Genomic DNA, 13,648 nt, shown 5'->3' on the forward strand with positions numbered 1-13,648 from the left:
GCTTTGCTGTTTCAATAAAACCAGTGTTTTATCACCAGGAGATTATCACTACAGGACTAGGTGTCTCATGCCTACTAGTCCCACCACTCCCCCAACCACTGATTGGCAGCTTTCTGTCAATATACAGTGTATGCAGCCAATCAGTGGTGTGGGCGGGGTTATACACCGCACAGCATTCCGAGCTCTGCATCAAAATGACATCCTGCAGCGCAGGAAGTGAGACATAACTGGAATCAGGGACTCAGCCCCTACAACATGCGGCTCTTAGATTACGGATCAAAAATCTGCTGACAGATTTCCATTAAATAAGCGATAAGTATCACAGTCCTGGACAACCCCTTTAAGAGAAGCGCCGGAACAGAACATTTTCTGCCATATCGTTATTAAATGCGGCTAATTGTACATAGACCTCAGGGCGGCCATTAAGCTGTCTATAGTAAAGCGTTCTTTGTTCTGTGCCGGATCTGTAAAACCTCTATCTGGTAATCTCTGCTCCTGAGCGTATTGATATATTGATGCCTCTCCTTCCTGGACATAATTGTTTGACTCTAGTAAATTGGTCCTCAGGAGCGGGGCCTGTCAGTCCCTCAATTAGCGGCGCTAAAAATAGAAAGAAGGGAATTAGCTCTTCGTGCCTTTCCGCAATGTTATCATAGTGATGGGGGGGCAAGGAACGTAGCGGGAAGACCCCCATCACCGCTGCTGCCAAATATGGGTGATGATGGGCACTAACTCGATCTCCCTTTCCAGACGGGTATATTAATAACTGGTAAATGAAAAGCAGCTTGGCCTGGGAGGGTGGATGACGATGGCACCCTACGTCTCCAGAGTGGGCAAGCGCCGTGTGCCCTCATCCTAGAAGAAGGGCGCCATCCTCAAACAAGTGTGAAAGGGGGTGTGCAACGTATGAATTTATCTTTTTATCGGATTATAACTGGTTTCATATGTCCACTGACACGGAGTCTTGTAGCCAAAAATTGATACCCTCATAGAGAAATGTGGAGACACGGGGTCGGTGGGCGGCCTAATCTAGCCGAAACCGCATGGACCAGGGATCGTCCCACTGAACGCCCGCTCTCCCTTTAACGTGGGCAAAACGCTACTCAAAGGGTGAGGGTAAAACAGTGAGGCAATGCTTTATTGAACCACAAAACAGGCGGAACAGTCCCAGCAAAATACCCCAAGATGGTGCACATTACAGAGTCTCACCCATCCGCTGACTCGCCGAGATGCTGTTACTTCAGATCTTCCAGGGTTGGCTACCCCACCTGTGGCATGCACACAGAGAGGAGGTAATGACAAGCATAGGAAGATGACAGTCCATTCAGGTATAAGGCCAGTTGACCGGAGGGTCACAACCTGGCTTCATCTTCCAGGGTCAACTACCCCACCTGTGGCACGCACACAGAGAGGAAGTAACGACAAGCGTAGGAAGATGACTGTCCATTGAGGTACAAGGCCAGGTGACCAGCAGGTCACAACCTGGCTTCTTTGAACATCTCCATGGAGCCAGGCGAACGGCGGGTCCCAATCCTGGCTTTCTCCACACGTATCCATGGTTCAGCGATGGTCAGTGGAGAAGATCTGTATTCTTCAATCTGGGGCCGAGGTCCCCTAGGTTGTTTCCTGTAGAATGATAGATCCGTGTACCTCGTGATGGACCATGATGTATTGGCAGCAGTGCAGTAGGGTCCCCTGGATGTTTGGATGTCTTGGCAGAATCTCTGGCTGTCTCTCTGAGTCTCTGACAGTCTATACCTAGGCATGTAACTTCTTTTTTTACAACAAGTGTCCTTCATTCCGTATTGACATAAAGGGTAAGAATGGAGATGAGATCAAGTAGCATTACTTGATTATTTAATCTATTTGCATAGTTTTTCCTCCTCTGTTTTCAAAGTCAGCAAACTATCTGGCCTAGACAATGCATAATTAGCATATCAGTAAACATCACTAGTCATAAGAGCACAATATGTTATATGGAATGTCAATATTACAGGTTACACAAGCAAAAGTCTCTTTTCTTGACCAACACATAAATTCAAAAGGCAACATTCAGATAAAAGTCTATGCTTCATGGTGTGCTAACAATAGTCGTCTGGTTAATTAAGATACAATGCTGTGTCTCAACAACAGAGTTTGGGCCAGAAGAGCCGCAGCCGGTCTGGACCTCACATACGTGACTATCATACATGTGGAAGTGACCTAATGGACAGGAAACTTGGTGGTCAATGTCACTTTAAGGAGTACACTAGTGTAATGGCTACAACTTCGGTGGGCACGCTAACACTTGGTGAGCACAGTCTCTTGTACAGGAGAACGATAACAGTAGAAGACTTGCAACAATTCTTTGGTCAAGTTGCACATCAAAATAAGGTACATCACTATTTCAGACCATTATATGACTTGTGTCACTGTATTTTTTTTTCCTGCTTTCTAATCTGCGAGCTCTATTTTTTAAGTTTCAGTTGTCTCTGAGCTGGTGGTGCAGACTAGCTGCTATGATGTCTCCCATACACAGCACATACAGATATGAGAAGAGTCCACTGTACTATCTCTATATAGCACAAGTTTAAAGGCAGCATCAGCATAGAGGACACTTTACAACAGCACTGAGCAGTGTAGCTGTGAATCCAGCTCTGGGGTAGGATAAATATTAGAAGGCAGGATCATGGTCTTGTGTGTTTCTCACTTTGCTCCTTCCCTTGTTAATTGTTAGGCTGATCAGGTGAGTTGGATCCTCTAAGCCTCAGGTCCGGGTGGGCACACGGACCCCGGGCTTTGATGCAGCAAACAGGAAGGCATGTGGGAAGAGGACTTGGCACACACAGGATGGATGACGTGGAACCTAGCAGGGATGAATGCAGGCACAAATACAAAAAGGACAGATGGTGGCGCACACCAAACATAGGTCTAGAGTCTCACTCCCAAGACACAGGAGTGTATCTAAAGAGGCCTTAAATAGGTCTACGGAGATGATGATTCAGTGGGCAAGTTGCAAAACCCAATGTGGAGCACAGCAGAGGGCAGCAGACCAAGGGGAAGGAAACGGAGCCCAGGATATCTGGGACAGGTGTGTGACACTTTTCATAGATTGTAATCTGATCTCTCAGTGAGCAGGCGATCATCCCTTTTGTCTTAAGCCCCCGTTACACACTGCGATATCGCTAGCAATATCGCTGTAAAGTCACCGATTTTGTGACGTTGCAGCGATATTGCTAGCGATATCGCTACATGTGATACTTACCTCCGACCGCTCCCCCGCTGATTATCGCTGATCGCGCGAGAAGTTCCTGGACCATTCCTCGTCGGTCACTTCCTGCTGGGGCTTCCTGTGGCGCCGATGAGCGACGCGTGGAGCCGGGCGGGAGGACGTCAGGATCGCCGCGTCTGACAGGTAAGTAGCGACCCCCGACCCCTGCGATGTCGCTGGTGAGATCTGCCTGTGTGGCAGCTCACTAGCGACCACCTAGCGATGCACCAGGGATCCTGACCGCGTCATATCACTGATCGGGATCGCTGGTGCATCGCTAGGTGTAACGGTACCCTTAACCAAGATGGTTTTTTAGGGTGAATGATGAATCCATGAGGCGGGATCAAGGGAATGATGTGTCTCATAAGTGGAGAAAGAAACATATTTCTGTAATAAGATATATGAGACAGTTTCTTATATTCTCTTTTACTATTGATTTATACAAAGGATAGTTTGATAGTGATCTGTGGGCCTCCGAAAAACTTCATTAAGTCTCATAGATGTTATTCCCACCGTCATTCCGTAGCATCCACCTTCATTCTGTGGCCTCTGGTTGTCTCATCAGGCGGGATGGGGCACCCCCATTCGAAAAACAGCTGCAAGTTCCAGTTGTGGGACCCTCATCTATCAGACATTTATGGAATATACCATGGATCTGCCATAAAGGAGATCTAAGATGGGAATATTCCTTTAAAATCCCACGGTGAGAGAGACTAGACATAAGCCACTTATAAAATGTAAATTAAGAACTAAAGACTGTTGTTGAATAGGAAACTCATAAAACGCCAGACACGTCCCCCACCTCCGGTGCAGGTGTCTCATTAAGGCTGATTAATTGTAATTTTATGACGGCGCTCAAATCTAAATCTAAACATAGACAATCAAGAAATGAAGAAAAAAACTTGAATACCGAAAAAAAAAAAACCTGATTCTAGGACCCATAAACTTGAAGCAGAACCTACGGTATTTGACAAATCTTGGGCAGTCCTAAAGGTCTCCATACACTGTGTGGGACATCATACTGTGTGTGGGGTTGTGGGGACATCATACTGTGTGTGGGGCTGTGTGGGGACATCATACTGTGTGCGGGGCTGTGGGGACATCATACTGTGTGCGGGGCTGTGTGGGGACTTCATACTGTGTGCGGGGCTTTGTGGGGACATCATACTGTGTGTGGGGCTGTGTGGGGACATCATACTGTGTACAGGGTGGTGTGGGGACATCATACTGTGTGTGCAGGGCTGTGTGGGGACATCATACTGTGTGCGGGGCTGTGGGGACATCATACTGTGTGTGGGGCTGTGGGGACATGATACTGTATGCGGGGCTGTGGGGACATCATACTGTATGTGGGGCTGTGGGGACATCATACTGTGTGCGGAGCTGTGGGGACATCATGCTGTGTGCGGGGCTGTGGGGACATCATACTGTGTGCGGGGCCGTGTGAGGACATCATACTGTGTGCGGGGCTGTGGGGACATCATACTGTGTACAGGGCTGTGTAGGGACATCATACCGTGTGTGGGGCCGTGTGGGGACTTCATACTGTGTGCGGGGTTGTGTGGGGACATCATACTGTGTGAGGGCTGTGTGGGGACATCATACAGTGTGTGGGGCTGTGGGGACATCATACTGTGTGTGGGGCTGTGGGGACATCATACTGTGTGTGGGGCTGTGTGGGGACATCATACTGTGTGCGGGGCTGTGGGGACATCATACTTTGTGTGGTTGTGTGGGGACATCATACTGTGTGCGGGGCTGTGGGGACATCATACTGTGTGCAAGGCTGTGGGGACATCATACTGTGTGTGGGGCTGTTTGGGACATCATACTGTGTGCAGGGCTGTGTGGGGACATCATACTGTGTGCGGGCTGTGTGGGGACATCATACTGTGTGTGGGGCTGTGTGGGGACTTCATACTGTGTGTGGGGTTGTGTGGGGACATCATACTGTGTGTGGGGCTGTGTGGGGACATCATACTGTGTGCAGGGCTATGTGGGGACTTCATACTGTGTGCGGGGCTGTGTGGGGACATCATACTGTGTGTGGGGCTGTGGGGACATTATACTGTGTGTGGGGTTGTGTGGGGACTTCATACTGTGTGCGGGGCAGTGTGGGGGCATCATACTGTGTGTGGAGCCGTGTGGGGACATGATACTGTGTGCGGGGCCGTGTAGGGACATCATACTGTGTGCGGGGCCGTGTGGGGACATCATACTGTGTGTGCGGCCGTGTGGGGACATCATATTGTGTGCAGGGCTGTGGCGCCAACATACTGTGTATGGGGATGTGGGGACATCATACTGTGTGCGGGGCTGTGGGGACATCATACTGTGTGCGGGGCTGTGGGGACATCATACTGTGTGCGGGGCTGTGGAGACATCATACTGTGTGCGGGGCTGTGGGGACATCATACTGTGTGTGGTGCTGTGGGGGCATCATACTGTGTGGGGCTGTGGGGACATCATACTCTGTACGATTAAAAACACATGAGCCATGCACAAAAGTGAACAAGTCGGTTGGACAGTGTTCACACCACCCAAAGACATGAAGCACAGAAAAAACACAGTATAACAAACGCGTAAAAATACTCTGTTGCAAAAGTTATATGTAACAGTAAACAGCAAGTGCTAGTAAAAAGATAACAAAAACAGGGTATTTAGTTGATATGTATTTTTTGTATGGGGCTGTGTGGGGACATCATACTGTGTGTGGGGCAGTGTGGAGATATCATACTGTGTATGGGGCTGTGTAGGGACATCATACTGAGTGTGGGGCTGTGGGGACATCATACTGTGTGCAGGGCTGTGTGTGGGACATCATACTGTGCGCGGGTTTGTGTGGGGACATCATACTGTGTGTGGGCCTGTGGGGACATCATACTGTGTGCGGGGCTGTGTGTGGACATCATACTGTGTGTGGGGCTGTGTGGGGACATCATACTGTGTGCGGGGCTGTGGGGACATCATACTGTGTGCGGGGCTGTGTGGGGACTTCATACTGTGTGCGGGGCTTTGTGGGGACATCATACTGTGTGTGGGGCTGTGTGGGGACATCATACTGTGTGCAGGGCTGTGTGGGGACATCATAATGTGTGTGGGGCTGTGTGGGGACATCATACTGTGTGCAGGGCTGTGTGGGGACTTCATACTGTGTGCGGGGCTGTGTGGGGACATCATACTGTGTGGGGCTGTGTGGGGACATCATACTGTGTGTGGGGCTGTGGGGACATCATACTGTGTGCGGGGCTGTGTGGGGATATCATACTGTGTGTGGGGCTGTGTGGGGACTTCATACTGTGTGCAGGGCTGTGTGGGGACATCATACTGTGTGTGAGGCTGTGGGGAAAACATACTGTGTGTGGGGCTGTGGGGACATCATACTGTGTGCGGGGCTGTGTGGGGACATCATACTGTGTGTGGGGCTGTGTGGGGACATCATACTGTGTGTGGGGCTGTGTGGGGACATCATACTGTGTGTGGGCTTGTGTGTTGGGACATCATACTGTGTGTGGGGCAGTGTGGGGACATCATACTGTGTGTGGGGCTGTGTGGGGACATCATACTGTGTGTGGGCTTGTGTGTTGGGACATCATACTGTGTGTGGGGCTGTGTGGGGACATCATACTGTGTGCGGGGCTGTGGGGACATCATACTGTGTGTGGTTGTGTGGGGACATCATACTGTGTGTGGGGACTTCATACTCTGTGCGGGGCTGTGTGGGGACATCATACTGTATGTGGGGCTGTTTGGGACATCATACTGTGTGCAGGGCTGTGTGGGGACTTCATACTGTGTGCGGGCTGTGTGGGGACATCATACTGTGTGTGGGGCTGTTTGGGACATCATAATGTGTGCGGGGCTGTGTGGGGACTTCATACTGTGTGCGGGCTGTGTGGGGACATCATACTGTGTGTGGGGCTGTGGGGACATCATACAGTGTGTGGGGTTGTGTGGGGACATCATACTGTCTGTGGGGCTGTGTGGGGACTTCATACTGTGTGCAGGGGTGTGTGGGGACATCATACTATGTGTGGGGCTGTGGGGACATCATACTGTGTGTGGGGCTGTAGGAACATCATACTGTGTGTGGGGCTGTGTGGGGACATCGTACTGTGTGCGGGGCTGTGGGGACATCATACTGTGTGCGGGGCTGTGTGGGGACATCATACTGTGTGCAGGGTTGTGTGGGGACATCATACTGTGTGTGGTGCTGTGTGGGGACATCATACTGTGTGCAGGGCGGTGTGGGGACTTCATACTGTGTGCGGGGCTGTGTGGGGACATCATACTGTGTGTGGGGCTGTAGGAACATCATACTGTGTGTGGGGCTGTGTGGGGACATCATACTGTGTGCGGGGCTGTGGGGACATCATACTGTGTGCGGGGCTGTGTGGGGACATCATACTGTGTGCAGGGCTGTGTGGGGACATCATACTGTGTGTGGGGCTGTGTGGGGACATCATACTGTGTGCAGGGCTGTGTGGGGACTTCATACTGTGTGCGGGGCTGTGTGGGGACATCATACTGTGTGTGGGGCTGTGTCGGGACATCATACTGTGTGTGGGGCTGTGGGGACATCATACTGTGTGTGGGGCTGTTTGGGGACTTCATACTGTGTGCGGGGCTGTGTGGGGACATCATACTGTGTGTGGGGCTCTGGGGACATCATACTGTGTGCGGGACTGTGTGGGGACATCATACTGCGTGTGGGGCTGTGTGGGGACATCATACTGTGTGTGGGGTTGTGTGGGGACATAATACTGTGTGTGGTGCTGTGTGGGGACTTCATACTGTGTGCAGGGCTGTGTGGGGACATCATACTGTGTGTGGGGCTGTGGGGACATCATACTGTGTGTGGGGCTGTGGGGACATCATACTGTGTGCGGGGCTGTGTGGGGACATCATACTGTGTGTGGGGCTGTGTGGGGACATCATACTGTGTGTGGGCTTGTGTGTTGGGACATCATACTGTGTGTGGGGCTGTGTGGGGACTTCATACTGTGTGCGGAGCTGTGTGGGGACATCATACTGTGTGCGGGGCTGTGGGGACATCATACTGTGTGCGGGGCTGTGTGGGGACATCATACTGTGTGCAGGGCTGTGTGGGGACATCATACTGTGTGTGGGGCAGTGTGGGGACATCATACTGTGTGCAGGGCTGTGTGGGGACTTCATACTGTGTGCGGGGCTGTGTGGGTACATCATACTGTGTGTGGGGCTGTGTCGGGACATCATACTGTGTGTGGGGCTGTGGGGACATCATACTGTGTGTGGGGCTGTGTGGGGACTTCATACTGTGTGCGGGGCTGTGTGGGGACATCATACTGTGTGTGGGGCTCTGGGGACATCATACTGTGTGCGGGGCTGTGTGGGGACATCATACTGTGTGTGAGGCTGTGTGGGGACATCATACTGTGTGTGGGGTTGTGTGGGGACATAATACTGTGTGTGGGGCTGTGTGGGGACTTCATACTGTGTGCAGGGCTGTGTGGGGACATCATACTGTGTGTGGGGCTGTGGGGACATCATACTGTGTGTGGGGCTGTGGGGACATCATACTGTGTGCGGGGCTGTGTGGGGACATCATACTGTGTGTGGGGCTGTGTGGGGACATCATACTGTGTGTGGGCTTGTGTGTTGGGACATCATACTGTGTGTGGGGCTGTGTGGGGACTTCATACTGTGTGCGGAGCTGTGTGGGGACATCATACTGTGTGCGGGGCTGTGGGGAAATCATACTGTGTGTGTGGTTGTGTGGTGACGTCATACTGTGTGTGGGGCTGTGTGGGGACTTCATACTGTGTGCGGGGCTGTGTGGGGACATCATACTGTGTGTGGGGCTGTTTGGGACATCATACTGTGTGCAGGGCTGGGTGGGGACTTCATACTGTGTGCGGGCTGTGTGGGGACATCATACTGTGTGTGGGGCTGTGGGGACATCATACTGTGTGTGGGGTTGTGTGGGGACATCATACTGTGTGTGGGGCTTTGTGGGGACATCATACTATGTGTGGGGCTGTGGGGACATCATACTGTGTGTGGGGCTGTGTGGGGACATCATACTGTGTGCAGGGCTGTGTGGGGACATCATACTGTGTGTGGGGCTGTGTGGGGACATCATACTGTGTGCAGGGCTGTGTGGGGACTTCATACTGTGTGCGGGGCTGTGTGGGGACATCATACTGTGTGTGGGGCTGTGGGGACATCATACTGTGTGTGGGGTTGTGTGGGGACTTCATACTGTGTGCGGGGCTGTGTGGGGACATCATACTGTGTGTGGGGCCGTATGGGGACATCATACTGTGTGTGGTGCCGTGTAGGGACATCATACTGTGTGCGGGGCCGTGTGGGGACATCATACTGTGTGTGCGGCCGTGTGGGGACATCATATTGTGTGCAGGGCTGTGGCGCCAACATACTGTGTATGGGGATGTGGGGACATCATACTGTGTGCGGGGCTGTGGGGACATCATACTGTGTGCGGGGCTGTGGGGACATCATACTGTGTGCAAGGCTGTGGGGACATCATACTGTGTGTGGTGCTGTGGGGGCATCATACGGTGTGGGGCTGTGGGGACATCATACTCTGTACTATTAAAAACACATGAGCCATGCACAAAAGTGAACAAGTCGGTTGGACAGTGTTCACACCACCCAAAGACATGAAGCACAGAAAAAACACAGTATAACAAACGCGTAAAAATACTCTGTTGCAAAAGTTATATGTAACAGCAAGTGTTAGTAAAAAGATAACAAAAACAGGGTATTTAGTTGATATGTATTTTTTGTATGGGGCTGTGTGGGGACATCATACTGTGTGTGGGGCAGTGTGGAGATATCATACTGTGCATGGGGCTGTGTAGGGACATCATACTGTGTGTGGGGCTGTGGGGACATCATACTGTGTGCAGGGCTGTGTGGGGACATCATATTGTGTGTGGGGTTGTGTGGGGACATCATACTGTGTGTGGGTTTGTGTGGGGACATCATACTGTGTGTGAGGCTGTGGGGACATCATACTGTGTGCGGGGCTGTGTGGGGACATCATACTGTGTGTGGGGCTGTGTGGGGACATCATACTGTGTGTGGGGCTGTGGGGACATCATACTGTGTGTGGGGTTGTGTGGTGACATCATACTGTGTGTGGGGCTGTGTGTGGACTTCATACTGTGTGCGTGGCTGTGTGGGGACATCATACTATGTGTGGGGCTATGGGGACATCATACTGTGTGTGGGGCTGTGAGAACATCATACTGTGTGTGGGGCTGTGTGGGGACATCATACTGTGTGCGGGGCTGTGGGGACATCATACTGTGTGCGGGGCTGTGGGGACATCATACTGTGTGCAAGGCTGTGGGGACATCATACTGTGTGTGGGGCTGTGGGGACATCATACTGTGTGCGGGGCTGTGTGGGGACATCATACTGTGTGTGGGGTTGTGTGGGGACATCATACTATGTGCGGGGCTGTGTGGGGACTTCATACTGTGTGTGGGGCTGTGGGGACATCATACTGTGTGTGGGGTTGTGTGGGGACTTCATACTGTGTGCGGGGCCGTGTGGGGACATCATACTGTGTGTGCGGCCATGTGGGGACATCATATTGTGTGCAGGGCTGTGGCGCCAACATACTGTGTATGGGGATGTGGGGACATCATACTGTGTGCGGGGCTGTGGGGACATCATACTGTGTGCGGGGCTGTGGGGACATCATACTGTGTGCGGGGCTGTGGGGACATCATACTGTGTGTGGGGCTGTGGGGACATCATACTGTGTGCGGGGTTGTGTGGGGACATCATACTGTGTGTGGGGCTGTGTGGGGACATCATACTGGGTGTGGGCTTGTGTGTTGGGACATCATACTGTGTGTGGGGCTGTGTGGGGACTTCATACTGTGTGCGGAGCTGTGTGGGGACATCATACTGTGTGCGGGGCTGTGGGGAAATCATACTGTGTGTGTGGTTGTGTGGTGACGTCATACTGTGTGTGGGGCTGTGTGGGGACTTCATACTGTGTGCGGGGCTGTGTGGGGACATCATACTGTGTGTGGGGCTGTTTGGGACATCATACTGTGTGCAGGGCTGGGTGGGGACTTCATACTGTGTGCGGGCTGTGTGGGGACATCATACTGTGTGTGGGGCTGTGGGGACATCATACTGTGTGTGGGGCTGTGTGGGGACATCATACTGTGTGCAGGGCTGTGTGGGGACATCATACTGTGTGTGGGGCTGTGTGGGGACATCATACTGTGTGCAGGGCTGTGTGGGGACTTCATACTGTGTGCGGGGCTGTGTGGGGACTTCATACTGTGTGTGGGGCTGTGGGGACATCATACTGTGTGTGGGGTTGTGTGGGGACTTCATACTGTGTGCGGGGCCGTGTGGGGACATCATACTGTGTGTGCGGCCGTGTGGGGACATCATATTGTGTGCAGGGCTGTGGCGCCAACATACTGTGTATGGGGATGTGGGGACATCATACTGTGTGCGGGGCTGTGGGGACATCATACTGTGTGCGGGGCTGTGGGGACATCATACTGTGTGCGGGGCTGTGGGGACATCATACTGTGTGCAAGGCTGTGGGGACATCAAACTGTGTGTGGTGCTGTGGGGGCATCATACTGTGTGGGGCTGTGGGGACATCATACTCTGTACGATTAAAAACACATGAGCCATGCACAAAAGTGAACAAGTCGGTTGGACAGTGTTCACACCACCCAAAGACATGAAGCACAGAAAAAACACAGTATAACAAACGCGTAAAAATGCTCTGTTGCAAAAGTTATATGTAACAGTAACAGCAAGTGCTAGTAAAAAGATAACAAAAACAGGGTATTTAGTTGATATGTATTTTTTGTATGGGGCTGTGTGGGGACATCATACTGTGTGTGGGGCAGTGTGGAGATATCATACTGTGTATGGGGCTGTGTATGGACATCACACTGTGTATGGGGCTGTGTATGGACATCACACTGTGTGTGGGGCTGTGGGGACATCATACTGTGTGCGGGGCTGTGTGGGGACATCATACTGTGTGTGGGGCTGTGTGGGGACATCATACTGTGTGTGGGGCTGTGGGGACATCATACTGTGTGTGGGGTTGTGTGGGGACATCATACTGTGTGTGGGGCTGTGTGGGGACTTCATACTGTGTGCGGGGCTGAGTGGGGGCATCATACTATGTGTGGGGCTGTGGGGACATCATACTGTGTGTGGGGCTGTGGGAACATCATGCTGTGTGCAGGGCTGTGTGGGGACATCATACTGTGTGTGGGGCTGTGTGGGGACATCATACTGTGTGCAGGGCTGTGTGGGGACTTCATACTGTGTGCGGGGCTGTGTGGGGATATCATACTGTGTGTGGGGCTGTGGGGACATCATACTGTGTGTGGGGTTGTGTGGGGACTTCATTCTGTGTGCGGGGCTGTGTGGGGACATCATACTGTGTGTGGGGCCGTGTGGGGACATCATACTGTGTGCGGGGTCGTGTAGGGACATCATACTGTGTGCTGGGCCGTGTGGGGACATCATACTGTGTGTGCTGCCGTGTGGGGACATCATATTGTGTGCAGGGCTGTGGGGACATCATACTGTGTGCGTGGCTGTGGGGACATCATACTGTGTATGGGGATGTGGTGACATCATACTGTGTGCGGGGCTGTGGGGACATCATACTGTGTGCGTGGCTGTGGGAACATCATACTGTGTGCGGGGCTGTGGGGACATCATACTGTGTGCAAGGCTGTGGGGTCATCATACTGTGTGTGGTGCTGTGGGGGCATCATACTGTGTGGGGCTGTGGGGACATCATACTCTGTACGATTAAAAACACATGAGCCATACACAAAAGTGAACAAGTCGGTTGGACAGTGTTCACACCACCCAAAGACAAGAAGCACAGAAAAAACACAGAATAACAAACGCGTAAAAATACTCTGTTGCAAAAGTTATATGTAACAGTAAACAGCAAGTGCTAGTAAAAAGATAACAAAAACAGGGTATTTAGTTGATATGTATTTTTTGTATGGGGCTGTGTGGGGACATCATACTGTGTGTGGGGCAGTGTGGAGATATCATACTGTGTATGGGGCTGTGTGGGGACATCATACTGTGTGTGGGGTTGTGTGGGGACATCATACTGTGTGTGGGGACATCATACTGTGTGTGGGGCTGTGGGGACATCATACTGTGTGCGGGGCTGTGTGGGGACATCATACTGTGTGTGGGGCTGTGTGGGGACATCATACTGTGTGTGGGGATGTGTGGGGACATCATACTGTGTGTGGGGCTGTGTGGGGACTTCATACTGTGTGCAGGGCTGTGTGGGGACATCATACTGTCTGTGGGGCTGTGGGGACATCATACTGTGTGTGGGGCTGTGGGGACATCATACTG

Source organism: Dendrobates tinctorius, unplaced genomic scaffold (genome assembly GCF_039654945.1).
Source record: "Dendrobates tinctorius isolate UK_male_01 unplaced genomic scaffold, ASM3965494v1 ptg000020l, whole genome shotgun sequence".
NCBI lineage: Eukaryota > Metazoa > Chordata > Amphibia > Anura > Dendrobatidae > Dendrobates > Dendrobates tinctorius.